The sequence below is a fragment of the Mus pahari genome, chromosome 1 (assembly GCF_900095145.1).
Source record: "Mus pahari chromosome 1, PAHARI_EIJ_v1.1, whole genome shotgun sequence".
NCBI classification, from domain to species: Eukaryota; Metazoa; Chordata; class Mammalia; order Rodentia; family Muridae; genus Mus; species Mus pahari.
The window spans coordinates 153409287-153427482 of record NC_034590.1 but is presented as its reverse complement, the minus strand read 5'-3'; the positions used below and the strand labels follow the sequence as shown (position 1 = coordinate 153427482).

Below are 18196 nucleotides of genomic sequence, written 5' to 3'. Positions count from 1 at the left end.
ACAGCTCGGACACACTGCTACACCCACTACATGCTAGGTAAGGAATGCTAAGAGAGCCGTAGTGACAGTTTAGGATAGATTTCAGAGAGCCTCTTCCATCACCCTAAGTCCTTGTAGTTTCTTACTAAGCAGTTCCCAGTTCCTGACGGCATAATTTCAAGTTTCTCAAGCATCCCCTCATTGCTATCACATGGCAGCTAATGTATAAATGCCATGTCTTGGGAAAGGAGCCAAAACTCTGTTAGAATTTGAACATATCTCTCTGGTAAGGTGCCAGAGGGGATCTCTTCAATCTCAGTAGTGCTAAGCACCTTCGATGTACCCTTCAGGTACTACACCGAGCCCTGCAGGGTCACTGCTCCACCACACACAAACCTTCCCTCCAATGATTTAGGGTCGTAGCTACTGCATAAAGCAATGCTATGGTAAACTCAATGCTGCCTCTTCATGGAGGCTCTGGGGTTCATGCATCCCACATAGTCTGACTTTAAACCTTCATTTGCCCGAGTCTATTGTCTCTTCCTATGGAGTGTATGCTTGAGGGGAGAAGACAAGGGAAAAGTAGATAGGGCCTGTGCTGGATAGTTTTATGTCAACTTGACACAAGCAAAAGTCATCTGAGAGGAGGAAACCTCAGTGGAGAAAATGCCTCCCTCGGATCAGGCTGTGGGCAAGCCTGTAGGCATTTTCTGAACTAGTGATTATTGGGAGAGGGCCCAGCCTTTTGTGAGTAGGGCCATCACTGGCCTGGTGGTCCTAGGTCTTATAAGAAAGCAGGCTGGACCAGCAGCCATGGGGAGCAAGCAGAAAGATGGACCTTTCCACGGCTTCTTTTCAACTTCTGCCTCCTAGAGCCTCTTAGAGCTCCTGCCCTGGTTCCTTTCAATGATGGACTACAATGTGGAAGTAAGCCCAATAAACCTTTTCCTCTCTAAGCTGCTTGTTGGCCATGGTGTTTCGTCCCAGTGATGGAAACTCTAAGACAGGCCAAGATAATCCAAATCAAACAGCACACAACTCAGAGAAGACCATGTCCTGGGGGAGGGTGGTGCCAGGCCTGGCCCTCGGAATCTGGCCAGTGTCCTGCTGCGTGTGCTGCTTTCCTACGAGACGTCAAGACTGTCGCCATCCAAGAGCCTTTCTTTGGAGTTCCCTGCTCAGACCCCACTTTGGTTGTGTCGATCACAGAAGAACTGGACTGTCCAGCAGAGGCAGCTATAAAGCACATGTTCTATCATCAGCTATGGCTCTGGCAGAGATGCTCCAGCCCTGAGGAGATAGATAGATAGATAGATAGATAGATAGATAGATAGATAGATAGATAGATAGATAGATTGATTGATTAAATTCATCAACAGGTAGTCCTCAACAGGGATGAGGCCACCGGAGCCACATGAGATAAACATGGCTCCATCAGTGCCAACCTTCACGAGACTGCCTGGCTATTGTGTTCCTTCTTTAGTGAAGTCTTCCTGACCCCCTCGCCCCATTCTCATTTCTCTAATCCTATAATTCTGTCCCCATACCACTTACTTTCACACAGTGGCATTTGTTGATGTTAGTTATTTGACTATCATCTGTTTTCCCCACTATCTGTGGGTCCTTGTTCAAGCTCAGGATTGAGCACAGGGCCCAGCACATGCAAACTCAGTGTACATCCGAGGCGTGGGGTTCAATCCTTGGCTAAGGAAGCGTCATGTGCTAGTCGCAATGAGACCCCTGCACAGCACCATTGTGCTTTTCACTTCTAATACAGCAGTCAACAGATGACATGGTTATTCAGTACTTCCTTTGTTAGGTGATTTTGACTGACTATAAATTAATGTAAGTGTTCTGAGTATACTCATGGTAGAATACCCCATTATGAGACTCAATAAATATAAGTATTTAATTTATACATTTGAGATGGAAATCTCACTATGCTTCCCAGGATGGTCTAGAACTTCTGGGCTCAGGCAATCCTCCAGACTCAGAGGCCTTCTGGGAAACTGAGACTATAGAACCGCCACCAAACCAGCTTAGATGAGAGGTGCTGGCCTAATGATATTTTCATTGTATGGAGTTTTTTTTTTTTTTAAGATTTATCTATTTATATGAGTACACTGTAGCTGTCTTTAGACACACCAGAAGAGGGTATCAGATCCCATTATAGATGATTGTGAGCCACCATGTGGTTGCTGGGAATTGAACTCAGGATCTCTGGAAGAACAGTCAGTGCTCTTAACCGCTGAGCGATCTCTCTAGCCCCTGTATGGAGTTTTTATCAGGACACAGCCTCAATGTGAGTCAGGAACACCTGTATATGCTTCAGATAGATACAGATGCCATCCATACAGAGAGCAAAGCCACAGTCGGCCACCCAGTGCTCCAGGATCTTTGATTCAACAGAGACAAGACAGGTCACTGTGTCTACTGTGGGCAAGTGACTGAGTACACCTAGATGCCAGGCAGTGGGGTTACTCCACTTATCCCTCACAGCTGCTCTATGAGCTTGGTGCCAGTCACCATCCGTAAAGATATGTAAAAAACTGAGGCATTAAGAGTTAATGACCAGCACTCGGGAGGCAGAAACAGGCGAATTTCTGAGTTTGAGGCCAGCCTGGTCTACAAAGTGAGTTCCAGGACAGCCAAGGCTATACAGAGAAACCCTGTCTCAAAAAAAAAAAAAGAGTTAACGAATACACCAGGCAGTGGTGGCACATGTGGTTTGTTTCAGTACTCAGGAGGCAGAGGCAGGAGGATCTCTGTATGTTTGAGGTCAGCCTGATTGTTCCAGGATAGCCAGGGCTATACAGTGAAACCCTATCTAAGGTGGGGGGAAAAGAGTTAAGAAATACAAGTTGGGCATAATAGCAAATAACCCAGGACTTGAGAGGCTGAGGCAAGAGGATTATAACTTCAAGGCCAGCCTAGGTTACCCAGCTTTGCAGACCACCCTGGGCTGTATACTGTAAGACCATGTCTATTACAGTAACACAGAGTTAAGCAATACAATCATTAAGTAAATCTGTGTCCCTAGCCTTTAAGCTGCAAGGTCTCCCTCTGTAACCTGATTGAGGGTAGCAAGCCAGTGTTTAAATACTGCATCTGCTTAAGCCTGGGGCCTCCCCTTGAGCCCCCTAAGATAGAGACCATGTCCAAAGACCTTCAGTACATCCCTTCAAGGCTGAAAGAGAGACGAAAGATGAAGTTTCAGAGTACACATCTTTCTGATAAATATGCTGACTCAAACACACACACCAATACCTAGCCATATTTCACTTGAGAAGTAATGCCATAGTAGGTAAGATTTTGTCAAACTCTCCCTTCAACAGTTCTACCTATAAAATATATTTTCAAAACCCCAAATGTGATTATGATATTGAATATGCTTTTCAAATGTCTCATTTGCCACAGTCCCCAGAGATCACAGTTTATTCTTTCTCCCCATTGACAGTTCACTCACAGACAAGGACAGACATAAAGGGCCTGCCTCTAAGAGCAGAAACGGCCCGCACCAGCACAGAGTGTGCAGAAGAGGGCAGGCCCTGGGCATTTCAGCAGGATGGCAGCTGAGTCTCGGTGGGAAAACTGCTGCAGGGGGATTCAAGGGACTCAACAGCTGCTTCTCCTTTGCCCCTTTGTCAGGACAGCACCAATAAAAGGTCTGGGGCAGTGGTTCTCAACCTGTTGGGTGTGCCCCCTTGGGAGTCGCATATCAGATATCTATATATCAGATAATTTGTATTACAGATCGTAACAGTAGCAAAATTATAGTTATGAAGTAACAACAAATTAATTTTACATTGGGCTTGCCTCAACATGAAGAACTGTATTAAAGGGTCAGAGCTTTAGGAAGGTTGAGAACCACTGGGCTACAGCCTCAGGAAGGCAGTTTCCAACACGGCCACTGGAGCGGGGAACCCACAGTAAAGAGAAACACTCACAGCACTCCCACCCAACACTCTGTGAGTGACACTGTGGAATTTCCTCAACTGTGCTAGCGACAGTTTACGACAGCCAAAAGGAGAACTGGAGAAGCTGGGGTTTAGATGGGCTGTAGAAGTATCTGCCTTGCAATCCTTCAACTCTCCTCCTCCAGTGGGAGGCAAGGGTAGCACAGGCTAGACCAACCATGGAGTCATATCAATACAGAGTCTAGCCTGATCCCACTTATTGATGGTGCTGGGGAGATGGAACACCTTGGAGCCTCAGTCTACACCTGTGAGAGGATGGGGATACGACTTAGCTCGGTAGCTTACATGAAGTTAATGGGATACATGTGAAATGTTTTGTACTGTACTGGCTCCACCCAAGCTGCCCATACTTCCATTCAGATGACATACTGCCGCGTGCTACCTGGGTGTGGTGTGCAGCCCTGTCTGAGTGACCTTTAGGTCCTCATTCCAGATGACTTCTGTTGGTCTCCCATGACTGCTCTGTGTGTGTGTGTGGTCAGGGCAGAACTGGGTCAGAAGGAAGAGGGCTGAGCTCATTTTCCAAGAGAGAAATGCAGTGCAGAAGGACCTGTAGGTGGGCCAGCTTACCCTTGATGTCCTGGTGTGGAGCTTCAGGGCTACCTGATGGTTATGGCCACTCCCCTGTCCATCTGTGTTGGCCTCCAGGGCCTGCTCCCCATCAAGAAAACCATGATGCTCATGTTCCCAAGACGCAGGGAAGGGGGATGTGAAACGCTGCTGCATCTGGTTTTCTCAGCAGCCTAGGAAGAGGACCCAGATGGAGAAGGAGAGTGGAGGCTAAAGTCTGGGCCCACTGAATCTAGGGAGGCTGAAGAGGAAAGGACCAGGGTCAGACAGAGGAGACGCTATGGTATTCCTTCCCATCCTGCCCTGCCTTCCCAGCTGACTGGCCCTTCCCTGCTCCCCTCATTTAAGATGGGGCCCAGGTCTCCTCTGCTTTCAACATCCTGCTCTTCCTGTGGTTCTAAAGCTTCCTCTACCCAGGAGCCTGGTCTTCAGAGCCCCACGCTGCCTTTGGGGTGTGTGTGTGTGTGTGTGTGTGTGTGTGTGTGTGTTCCTCACTCTATAGCTTCTTTGGCTATTTCTGTTCATTTTCCCCTCCCAGAGCTTCTGTGGGAACTGCCTGCCCCCCCTCCCCCAGGCTAGACTTTGAATTCCAGTGTCAGCCCAGTCCCAAACTAGGCCCCTTGGCATATTACTTTTCCTAAAATGCAGCTGCTGCGTGTTCCCCTGACCTGCCCAGCTGTTCTTGTCCTCAACCAGAGTCCATCACTTGTGACAATAAATAGGAAATAGAAGCAGAGGGTTGCCAGGTGCCTGTTGACTGCCCTTCCAGCTGCCCAGATTCCTACTGGGAAACAAGCACGGTACTAGACATAATAAAGCTAACACTTGCACTTCCTGTGCTCTCCTAGAGTCTTTCAGTATCAAGTCACATCTCAGGCCTAATGGGTCTCCTTGACCCCACAGGATGGCTGTGTAGCAAAGGCCATGCTAACAAGATACCTACACTTACTGGGTTTGCTGTGTAAAAAGCTTTGTCACCTCTCCCCCACTCTGGGTTTTTGTTTTTTGTTTTGTTTTTGTTTGTTTGTTTTAGACGGGGTTTCTCTGTATAGCCCTGGCTGTCCTAGAACTCACTTTGTTAGACCAGGCTGGCCTCAAACTCAGAAATCCGCCTGCCTCTGCTTCCCAAGTGCTGGGATTAAAGGCGTGCGCCACCACTGCCCCGCTTTTTCCCTGACTCTGAGGGACTGGGCAGATATTGTTCCTATTTGGAAGAGGAAGCTGGGGCCACTTGGCCAAGTTCACACTTGCTAAGAAGCAGAGCTGGTGGGTGCAGCAGCCTGCCCTTTCGCCCCAAAACTTCCTTTTCTGCTATGAAGACATTAACTTCTCCTCGGCCTAAGCAAGAAACTACAAACTTTCCAGCAGCGCTCTGCTGCTCTGAGGAAGAATCAGGGCTTGGGATGTAGCTCAGGGGTAGAACACCTGCTTAGTGCACACACATGCGCGCGCGCACACACACACACACACACACACACACTCATACAGCCCTCCCCAGGTCTCCTACCATCTGCCTCCACCCCTCTAGTCCTGCTAGTGCAGCTAACCTGTCACCAGGTCCTGTAGACTTCCTCAGTAGGCTTCTACACCCCACTTTACTCCCAGCCCACCCCCTCTGCCTGGAGCACTCTGTTCTTCTAAGTGACCGTCATCTTACCCTAACCCCTCCTTTTTAGTCTACTCCACAAGTGCCCTAGTGGCTGGGTGGCCAGATTCCCATGGCTTCCCCTCAGCTCCACAGCTCTGCCCCTAAATTCTATAGTCAAGGTGCCCTTCCGGCCTTTCTTGTCAATGCCCCTCCTCAGAACACAAACCTGACCCCCCCATCCCCCCACCCCCACACCTTGCTCTAGCTCAGTTTGGTCCTCCTTCCTAGCTCTACTCTCTGCTCATCCATGCAAGGGTTCATTCTCTAGTATGCAGAGCACTCCGACTGGAAGAGCCATGAGGACATGAGGCTCCCCTGGGATGCTGAGGAGGTTGGGATGCTGCTAGGTCATGAAGTGAGCTGATGAGTAAGAAGGATGTGACTACCAAGGGAGGAATCAAGAAAAGAAATGTTCACAGGTCCCAAAGACAGAGCTACCTCCATCCCTGACCTTCTTCAGGCCTGTTCTAGGGGCAGTAGCCTCGGAACACTCTTCTCTGAGTTGACCTGGTTGTCTCCTGCTGTCCTGTGCAACTCTGAGGGCATAAAGTTCAGGGAACCCTGCTCTTTGTCCAATAACCCTAGCTGAGCAGGCCTTCTCTGAGGCAGGAAGTAAGCACTGTTAAAGGTACAGTTTCATTGTCCTCTCATGTGGCTATGACATGTTCCCCACACAGTTGGTCTCCTTCCCAGGTCTAGAATTCCTCCTGGAGGCCTGAGGAGCACAGAGTTTTCAAGCTGAGCAGCTTCCAGGTCACCTTTTCTGGAACTGTCACCAAAATGCACAATGTTTGGAGCGGCCTATGCCAGACTTCTCTGTCTTACAAGACTGCATCCTAACTAGAGTTAAGTAGACCAGTAGAGACCTGACCAGAGCAGGTTCAACTGGTCCCTATAGGAATGCAGACTCTTAAAAAAAAAAAGATTTATTTATTATTATATTTAAATACACTGCAGCTGTTTTCAGACATAGCAGAAGAGGGTGTCAGATCTCATTATGGATGATTGTGAAACACCATATGGTTGCTGGGATTTGAACTGAGGACCTTCAGAAGAGCAGTCAGTGCTCTTAACTGCTGCGCCATATCTCCAGCCCCAGGCATGCAGACTCTTAAGTGGAAAGACCTCAACCCATTTGAGCAGCAGCACAGAGGACCTGTGAGCCCTGGACAGAAGCAGCTAGAGTGCACAGAGAGAAGCCAACTAAGAGCTGAGCTACAGCCGGGCATGGTGGCGACGCCTTTAATCCCAGCACTCGGGAGGCAGAGGCAGGCGGATTTCTGAGTTCAAGGCCAGCCTGGTCTACAGAGTGAGTGAGTTCCAGGACAGCCAGGGCTATACAGAGAAACCCCTGTCTCGAAAAACCAAAAAAAAAAAAAAAAAAAAAAAGAGCTGAGCTACAGAGGGGCAATTTCCCAAGGCACCAACCCGCCTGTGGCTTCTTGCCAAATTAGGCTAGATTCAGTTGGTTTGCATTACTTGCGATCTGGGGGTCCTAATATAGCTAGGGTCTCCCTTTTAAATTTTTCCAAGAATACAAAGCAGGTGTTCCACAAATGGTTGTTAAATGAAGAAAAACTGGCCCCAGATTTGAGCTTTGCTACTTCTGCCAAAGGCACCACTCCCCACAAACCTGCTGTGTGAGGCGAGGTGAGGAGCTCAGCCCCAAGCTGCCTAAGCCAAACGCCTAAAATGCATCACAGCCTCATCCTCATCTCTTCTTTGGTGCAAATCAGCACTTAAAGGAGAGGCAGCAGGAGCAGGCCAGAAATGACGGGCCTTTAGAGCACAGGCCAGCAGGCCAGGCTGGAGCTGCAAACGGTACTGCCCTGCCGGTCCTTCCCTGACATTTCTGCCCTATGCTATAGCCCTGATCTGCCCAGGATGACTACCAGTCTCTAACAGGTCATAAAACTAAGGACAATGTCAATGAGTCATTAGTCCCAGAGACTAAACACAAGGCTAGATCTAATAGTTCAATGGCTGGAGGACACCCTGGAGGATGAGGATGCCAACTCATTTTCAAAATGTGCCCTTTGTAGAACCCAAGGACCTAAGTATAATATTCCAAGACCATTCTCCCTGGTTTCTCTCAATGCAGTGTCCATTTGGTTGTATTTACTGAGCCTCTTGTGACCTCCACCTGCAAGAGTTTTAGTAGTTAAAAATGTTTTAAGAATCCCGGGCCAGACCAACGCCATCATTCAGACAAGGGGTCAGAGTCTTAATGCCTTATGTGGTGGGCACAGGGGACTTGCCCTGGCATGCTCCTATAATACCCTATCCCCACGACAAATCAGTCTAAGATGACCCTGACAATATCAGCAGAAGGATGATGCTAAATAGCCTGACAATGTGGAATTGTCCTGATGCTGGCCCTCTGCTATATATAGTTTCTCCCCTGAAATGACCTCACATAGTAGAAAGGTCTGTGCTATGGCAAAACCTGGCTCTGTGTCCATGAGTCCAGAGGAGGGCAGCTTCAGAAAGCATGTGGCAAATAGGAAGATAGTCCTTGGGAAGGTGGGTGTACGAAGTGGAAGCAAGTGTTTCAGACAACTCTGGTGAAATTGTTGTCCTGACCTCTGGGGAACTGGAGGTGTCAACCTAACATTTATGAGGTGGATGAATGATTAAATGAGTTCCAAATCTGTTTTTAAACCTTTTTAAAATTTGTTTATTTTATTTTATATATATGAGTGATTTGCTCATGTGTGTCTGTGAGCCTCATGGATGTCTAGTGTCCTCAAGGTCAGAAGGGGACAGTGAAACCGGAGTAACCAATGTCAGTGAGCTGTTGTGTGGGGACTGAGAATCTGCAACAACAACAAGTGCTCTTAGCTACTGAACCGTATCTCCAGTCCCAAGTCCCAAATCTTTTTTTCTTTTTTTTTCTTTTTGGTTTTTTTTGAGACAGGGTTTCTCTGTGTAACCCTGGCTGTCCTGGAACTCACTTTGTAGACCAGGCTGGACTCGAACTCAGAAATCCGCCTGCCTCTGCCTCCTGAGTTCCAAGTCCCAAATCTTAAATGCTAAAACCACCGAGTGTGACAGCCTCTAGTCCTGCCTGCTCAACTCTTCCCAAGTCACTTCATATGTCTGTTGTCCCCTCGCACACAAACCAACAGGAGCTCCCATTTATCCCAACACCCGGATCACTATGCAAGATCTTCTATAATCTTGGTGTAGAAGAACAAAGAAAGGGGTCCAGGTGAGGAGCTAGATAAATATCCAAAGAGAATGGAGACCCTCCAGTGGTAGGAAGACAGATTTCTTACTTGGCCTCTCTGCACTGTAATTCGCATTTTTTACATGAATGCACCCTGATTTTACAGTGAGGAAAATGCTGCTTGCTTCTCTCCCACCTGTACCCTTTTCCCAGCACTGACCTTTCTGCCAACCATGCCCATTCATGCCTACGCTCCGCACTGCTCTCATGGGACCCCAACTCCTGCCCTGCAAGGAACAGCTTAGCCGCTTCCTTTGGAGATGAACCCTGAACCCTGAGTCTACAGGGACCTCCCTCACCCTAGCTCATTTTCAGAGACTATACAGCTTGACCATACCATGCAAGCCTGGTCCGCACAGTTGCTGTTTGAAATGCTACCCTGTCTTTGCCTTTGTTCCCTCTTCTAGGCATTTCTCCATAAACCATCACAGACAATGTGGCAGGCAAGTATGCCATACGAGTCTGTTTGCGAAGCAGGACCAACTATCACAAATAACACAGGAAACATGCTCATGTTTCCTATCAGGTACCAGAGCATCAAATTCACACCACCTCTGTACTGACCAGTGTCTTGAGCCCCCTGCACCCCAAGTTATTCTCACTCAGGGTCAGGGTTGGGTTGGGAACTCCCACAATATCAGTCCCCATCACCTCAATGGATGCATCTGGACAAGCCTGTTGACCTTACAGGTTTTGGAAAATTATCCCTTCACCTCTAGAGCTGAGGCTATCTGTTGAAACCCAAACTGGCACAGTATGGTGGGCAGACACAAGAAGAATGGGGTCTAAGGCTGCAGCTGCTTCTTGGGCAGCCTCTGGGTCATGGCCCTCATGCCAAAGGAAAGGAGCTGCGGAACTGTGGCAGGCCGAATTCTTGGCCCAGGCCTTCAGGAGAAATGCCTTAAGATCAAGGACCAGGCAGGCAGGCCCTGCCTCTTCCATCAGGGACCTTGAACTACTAGAACAAAGCAGGGCTCAGCTTCAGAAAGGGCTGGCTTCAGGTTACAGGCACTCCCCAGACAGTCCCTTTTTTTTTCTTTTCCTTTTGCTAGTCCATCCTATTCCTAAAGAGAGACCCCAATGATAGGATAAACAAGAGGAAACTGTGAAAGGATTCTGGTAAAACGATGATGCAAAAATCACAGCAGTAATAAGTTTCTAGCCAAATGATGTCTCCGATCTCCTCAGCAACCGGACCTGAACCAGGTCATGCCAGGAATATCACAGATCACAGGACCCAGATGAGCAGACTTGAGAGTTCAGAGGACAGAAAGTAGACAGAAGTTGGCCTTGGGCATAAACTGGCTTGTGCAGAGCACTGTGGGCTCCCTCGGGCACTGCCTCCCCTAGATCCCCTGGGAATCCTGGCGCTGTTAACTATGGATATGCCTGGAGGAGTAGGTGTGGGGAGGAGAAAGCTGACTTAGAAAAACAAATCACAGAAACTCAGCATCCTTCAGGCAATCACATTGTGCACTCCCTGTGGAGTTGGAGCAAACCCTTTGTGCCAGTGCTTCTCACATCTCACAAGAGCAGCAGTTACCAGAGTGGTCAGGGAGAAGTGGGCAGCAGGGTGGTCAGGGACCACTCTACAGCAGCTCTTTCACTTGCCACTATCTTATTCCCAGGCAGCACTAGCAGAGTGCGTGTCTTACAAGCACAAAGCTCTGGCTCAATCTCAATCTTCCAAAGTCTTAATTTCCTCACCCTCTGGGCCTCTGTGAAATGGAAGCGACAGGCCTACACTGCAAACCCAAAGTGAAGACTAAAGATTCAATTTAAACACTTGGGAGAGGACTTACCATAAATGTAGTACAAGATTAATAAGTTGTACTGACTTCAGTAACAAGGATTCCTACAGCTCTGGTACAGGACTTCAGAAATAAAACAGTGTGTGAGCCTATTTCAAGAAGACGGGGGGGGGGGGGGGCTGGTGAGATGGCTCAGTGGGTAAGAGCACCCGAGTGCTCTTCTGAAGGTCCAGAGTTCAAATCCCAGCAACCACATGGTGGCTCATAACCACCCACCATGAGATCTGACGCCCTCTTCTGGAGTGTCTGAAGACAGCTACAGTGTACTTACATATAATAAATAAATAAATCTTNAAAAAAAAAAAAAAAAAAAAAGACAGGGTGCCTTAGCTAGGAAAAACAACGCACCAACATTGTGTGCACTGTCCCATGCTACAGAGGTTAAGTGTGGCCTGCCCCAGATGCTGGGATGGTGGCACTGGGTGCATGGACCTATAACACTGTTACAAATGCACTTTCTGGAACATTCAGGAGCTGAAGCAAACTGGCAGAAGTAGGGTACTGTTAGTCACGAGAGGCAATGACGTCAGTAAACCAGCTATACCTGTTTAGAGACCAGTGAGCCCTTTGCAGAAATGGAAGGTAAGCAGGTAGGGTAGAGAAGGAACCCAAGGCTGAGAGGATCAGGAGGAATGGTCTAAGTCCACATTCTTCCATTCTGTACTGTGAGCCCCCTTCCAGTTCTCACACAGTAGTTAAGCCGTCACCCGGGGTGGGGAGGGACACCTTTACAGGACCGTCATACAAGACAGGTGTAAATGCATACTACTTGTAATCCAACAGGACTCACCCAATCCAGGGGCTGCTTCTCAGGTGTGGAGAGGCTGGGGGAGGGAGGGCAACAATGAGCATGATCACAGCTGGCCTGCGTCAGACAAATGAGCAGAGGCTCCAGGAAGAAAGCCCCAAAGAGTCTGAGACAGTCCAGCCAACCTGGAGGTACCCAGCAAACTGAGTGCCCTCGAGCTCTGACCTACTGAACACGAACTGTCTGAGTCTGTTTGGAGACAGACTAGAACAGCCGCTGGCTGCTGCTGAAATCACCCGCAGGAGCGGCCAGCTGGGAGCGCTGCCAATGATTTGCTACTAATGAGAGTTGAAGTTCTCAAGTTTTTGTGAATGATTCACATTTTAAAAGTAAAGCTGAATTCAAGGCTAGCTCCATAATAACATCACTGTCTGGCAACTTGCTTACAATTTTCCTTCCTGAATAAATGGAATGAAAAAGAATGGTAGCTAACCCTAGGAATAACTGAGGAATCAAGACTTGCATTTGAACAACAGTTGGTTATCTTAACCAAGGGAGGGGTAGATGGAAGACAGCCACCAAGTACAGAGAGCAATAGTAAATAATAATATTAACTGCATGTTTAATGTGTCCCGGGCACAATTCTCTACCCAGAGTAGCTCATTGAATCCTCATTACAACACTTTGGAGTAGGCATTGCTTCTCCATTTTACAGATGAACAAACTGAGAGCCAAAAAATTCAAATTACTTTGCCCTACATTAATGAGCTAGAGGATCTGTGATATTTACGGTAAACACCAAATGAATAAATTTTTTACTGTAATTACCCTAGTTTCCTGCCACCAAAAGAAAACTATTTCATAATCTTCCTGCAAGAGAACTCCAGTATTTGTGAATGAAAGAAAAGTCACGGCCAGTCCTACTGTGCACTCAATTGAAGACAGGATCAGAGGGTGACCACCAGACACCTCCCAGGTTACAGGATGAGCTACACTCTGCTCCTTTCAACACTGGAAAAGACAGACGGTCTTCGCAGGACAAGGGGCTCTGCCTTGGATTAAGTCAGTAAAACCCAGCACCATTCTCTAAAATGGGTGTGGGCCCTCAGCTGCCACTCCCACTCATCATCACATTTAATCTAGTGACTCTCTGGTCTCCACTTTACTGATGCAGACACTGACACTGAGTGGAGGGGCTGGAGAGATGGCTCAGCAGTTAGGAGCACTGACTGTTCTTCTAGAGGCTCGATTCAATTCTGGGCACCCACATGACAGCTCACAGTCCAAGGGATCTTACCCCTTCTTCTGTCCTCCCTGTACACCAGTACACAAACATACATGCAGGCAAAACACAAAACACCCACACAAATCAAGCACTCCATGGAGCAAGTGCCTCCCCTCACCCCCAGGCTTCTGCTGTTTGCTAGTAAATAACCTAAGGCAGCTCAGGACGCTCTCAAATCTAGGTGCCTGGAGGGAGAACTGCGATTGCTGCCCAGCCTGCCTATCAGGAAGGCTGCGGGGGATCCAACAGTACCCAGTGGCTGAGGAAGCATTCTGAAATCTACAAAGTGCTGAGCAAAGCAAGGGATCATTCATCTTCCTAATCACAAAGAGTGACGCCTGGTTCTGCAAGCGCTTACTAATGTGGCTCTCCTTTCCGATTTCCCTGGGAGTCTGAGAATAATTCAGAGGCTGTGAAGTGTGGGCAACTCCTTTCTTCAAGTTCCTGGCACCTGGGAGTTGGGGCTCACTGGGAGAAGGCAGAGAATGTTGTTACATTTGCATTCTACTGGGGGGGGTGGTTTTTGTTTTTGTTTTTCTCTTCAGGATCAGAATCTTGGCCTGGATTCCACTGCCTCCAGCACTAAGCCCTCAAACAGCAGTCCAGGCACATCTATCAAGTACCTACTATGTGCCAAGAGGATGGTGGCTGGGCTTTTCTGCCTGTGAAGGTGTGGTCTGGTGCCAGGAAACCAAACAAGGCAGAACCAGCAACAGACAGAGGGAAGCTCTCATCATGGAGCTGTGTAGACCTCAAGGCTGTCAGCCTGGGTGCTTCCATAATCTGGACAGGGCTACAGCAACACACATGCTCTGTGGACATGGAATTAAGAGTCCAGGCCTTCCCAGATGATGGTGGCACATGTCTTTAATCCTAGCACTCAGGAGGCAGAGGCAGAGGAGTCTCTGAGTTCAAGGCCAGCCTGGTCTACAGAGCAATTCCAGGACAGCCAGGGTTACACAGAGAAACCCTGTCTTGAAAGACAAAAACAAACAAATGAAAAACCTAGAAATAAAAAGGCAATTGACAAAAAAAACTGTGGTGGCTAGAACCCTGGGCCCTGAGACCTCAGCTCATCAGGGTTTCAGTACAGCAGTGCAACAAGCTGTGTGTTCTTGGACAGCAAAACTGTCTCTCTGGGACTGTTTCTTTGCCTGTTTAAAGATGATGGTGGCAGCCTTTGGTTGATAGGATTCACCTAAATCCTGCACCCGATGCTCCTGGAACATGGTGCACCCCAGATGACCTGCTAGCTGCATCTCTTGAGCTCTCAAAAATAACCCTGCAGCCTATGGGCTCACTGGCAGACACAGTGGCTGGCTGACTCTCAGGCATCCAGGCTTGGGCTCTGAGAATTCCACTCTTCACTGTGGGCTCCTAGAACCTGCCTCTCAGAACAAACAGCAGCAAGTGAGGAGCCGTTCCACCACCGTAACCATATGGACACTGCAGAGGGTCTGTCCCTTTCCTAATGGGCTGTCCTGGGCAACAAAAACCAGGGTAGAGGATGGTGCAAGTATGATGCACACAGCTCAGTCCCTCTCCAATGCTCTGAAAGCAAGGGAGATGCTGTCCTTGCAGGCAGAGAGAAGGGGTGGGAGAGAGAGAAAATAAGAGTGCATGCATGGCCTTGTGGGGCCAAGCAGTTCACCATGTAGCCAAAGTCCTAGGACACGCCCTACTCCCCCATGGGAAACATAGGTCTACCACTCTTGTCTGCAAAAGGAGCAAGACTACTGGCTGTCTAGGCCTGAGTAAGATGACATTAGGAGCCAGATGAATTATCAGAACACCATACTGTATCTTTCCCAACCACCAGCCACGGAGTTAGAAACCCAGAAGCTAGCCAGATTCTGACCAACAGAGATGTTGGTCCACACCCACCATCAGGAATACCCCTCAGGCTTCAAGTTCCAATCTACTGTCTTTCTCTAAACAGAAGCAGCTCTGCTGTATGAAGGGGCTATCTGAGCCCAAAAGAAATGTCCACTACATGGGAAACTATTAGTGTGGATATTATAAAGATACAGAAACAAAATAGTAGAACAATTAGGTATTCTTTTTTTTTTTTTTAAAGACACTTTGACACATGCTACAATATGGATGAATAGTGAAAATATTCTACACAGGCATGGTGCAACAATCCTGGAATCCCAGCACTCAGAAGGCAGACGCAAGGCATTCAACAAATATGAGTTCACAGCCAGCCTGAACTACATAGCAAGTTTCAGCCCAGTTTGAGCTACAGAATGAGACCACCCTTAAAAACCAAAGGGGCATAGCTGAGTGGTCTAGGACTTGCTTAGCATGTGTAAGGTCCTAGATGTCATTGGAAACTAAAGTATATTTTATGTTATGTGTCTGGTTATCCATGGGGGGGGGGCAGTGTTTGCTGTGTTTTGATGAGACAGGATCTCAGTGTAGCCCATGCTGGCCTCAGACTTCCTCTGTAGCCTAAACTGACCCTGAGCTTCTCACTCATGTGCTTCCTCTTCCCCAGTGGCCGGGTTTAACTAGGCTGCTTGTTAACAGGGAAAGGTGACCACTAATTTCCAGGAAGAAGACTCAGCAAGGTTTGTAAGTGGAAACAGGGGCCACAATGAACTCAACCATGGGACCACTCAGGTGGGAGTCCTCAGCCCCAGGCCTCACAGGCCTCACATTATTAGATGCACAGTGACAGGCAGGACAGCTCATGGTTGCCTTCTGTTCCATCACTTTTCTCACCAGCCAGAACTCTCTTCTCTCTGATACAAAGCTTCTGAGAGGAGCTGTGGGGGTCCCCACTCCCACCAAGCAGGTGCTGTACACATGCACGGAGTGACCTCAACAACCAAAGTGACACAGCGTTCTCTATGCTGCATCTACCTTACTCAGGAGAACCTGGGTCGCTTTAGTGATTCCCATCCAAGAATAGGTTCTAACTAGATCTTTTATAGTTTTCCACCTTAAAAAGAGTAAGCTTCAGTGATCTAAAAGGGGGGAAAAAATCACTGGATATGCCTTTGTAAAAATTCTGTAGCTCTGAATAGAAACCTTCCAAGTTCACAAAGTCTCCTTTTCATCCAGGGTCTCATTTCAGTCTTACAACCTCTCTGAGAGGTCAGCAGAGAGGCAGTCTCTCCATTATACTAACAGGGAAACTGAGGCTTAGAGAGATCAAGGGGCTTATCCAAAGCCACACAGACAACTGGAATGGAGAAAGGAAGAAAAGCTTTCCCTCCAATGTCAGATGAAAGCCTGGATTGAGACTGTGCAGCCATGAAAAGAATTTAAAATTATTTAGCTAACTTCATCCTCATAACTTCTTGCTGCAGTAAGCTAGAAATAGTGTCATATATGTATATACGTATGTGTATACAGCTTATATACTATATACCAACCAAGCATGAAACAAATGACCTGCCAAAACCAATCATGAACATAACAGAGACTAAATGCTCCTCCCTTTTGAATACGTTTGACCTTGACAACGCCACATTTCTTGACCTCATGGCAATCAATACTTGACAGAGCCCATGCAGCTTAGATACAAGCTGCACTGTAGTTCTGTGAACAAGGTGGGGTGCAGATACACTTTTGTTCTCATTTTTAATAGCTGGATAAGAAAAAAAAGAGAGAGATAAAGAAATCTCTAGGTTTCTTTTCAGCTCTGAAATCCTATGATCCTAAAAATGCTCTACCAAATCAATGGTGAAGAGGCCTGGGATCCACATCGCTTGACTTCCTGACTCACATTCTATGCAGCCACCTCTTCCCTGCCCTGTGAGTTACAGACTATGAACACATGTGAGCCTGCACACATCAAACAGCAGTGCTCCTGCCTGGTTAGGACCTCACAGTGGCGCTGCTCTAAGGAGTGCTGTAGCCTCAGTACCTCTGTCTCCAGTATGAGGCTCCCACTCAGAATCATACCCCAGGCACTAGCTGGTCTACTCATCCTGGGTAGGAGCGTGCTGGTCCTAGGTCACTCAGGCTGTAGCCCAAGTCCTTTCCTCAGGATACCTGCTCTAACACAGACAGGCTCGCTTACATTTCCTGCAGATCCTACTAGCTCTGTTACATGTTAATTCATTACAGAAAAACTGATTGGGCACCTACCATGTTAGGCACTGCTGTTGGCACTGAAGATCAAATCTCTGACTACACAGAGAAAGGTGATCCTCCAGTCAGTGTTAGGAGATGCTGTGAATTATGGAGGAAGGGGATCCAGTCAGTGTTAGGTGATGCTGTGGATTATGGAGGAAGGGGATCCAGTCAGTGTTAGGTGATGCTGTGGATTATGGNGGAGGAAGGGGATCCAGTCAGTGTTAGGTGATGCTGTGGATTATGGAGGAAGGGGATCCAGTCAGTGTTAGGTGATGCTGTGGATTATGGAGGAAAACAGAACAGAGATGGGAAATAATGCCAAGAGCAAAGGAAGGGGGGATGATTTTCCAGAAGAATGGCCTGGGAGGGCTGAGGAGAAGATGGGACCAATTCAGGTTCCAAGGGGCTGAGAAGGGGGATGAAGAGAGCAGATGCCTAAAGACAAGTGAATGGGTGCCTTTCACTCCACCAGCGGGACAGAGTGAGCTGGGCAGTCCCAGGAAGGGCTGAGCAAGGGAGTAACAAAATCTAACTTACAGGCCACACCATCACTTTGTCTGTGGGTCACAGTGGTACAGAAGGGAGAGTGTCTGGTGCAGAATACACGAAGGGCAGAGCCAGCAGGACTTACTGATTAAATGGATATGGAATTTGAGACAAGGGAAATTTGAGAGTTTTAGCGGCCCGGAAAACTGAAGAATGAAGTCACCAATAACAGAGACAGAAACAAGATGGAGCGTAAGAGAGGAGTGGGGATTCGGTCTAGCTTGGATGTACATGTGAGAAACCTTTGGGAAGGAGAGGGACAGACAAACAGGAAAATCTTCAAGGCTGGAACTGAAGAGGATGGGTTGAGATTA

The 18196-nt window shown here is 47.9% G+C and overlaps 1 protein-coding gene across 1 annotated transcript in view; it reads right to left on the bottom strand.

Annotated features, from left to right (window-relative positions):
- Ubtd1 (ubiquitin domain containing 1) overlaps positions 1-18196 on the bottom strand; it is a 55714-nt gene that overhangs the window by 30798 nt on the left and 6720 nt on the right. The gene's annotated exons all lie outside the window — the stretch shown is intronic.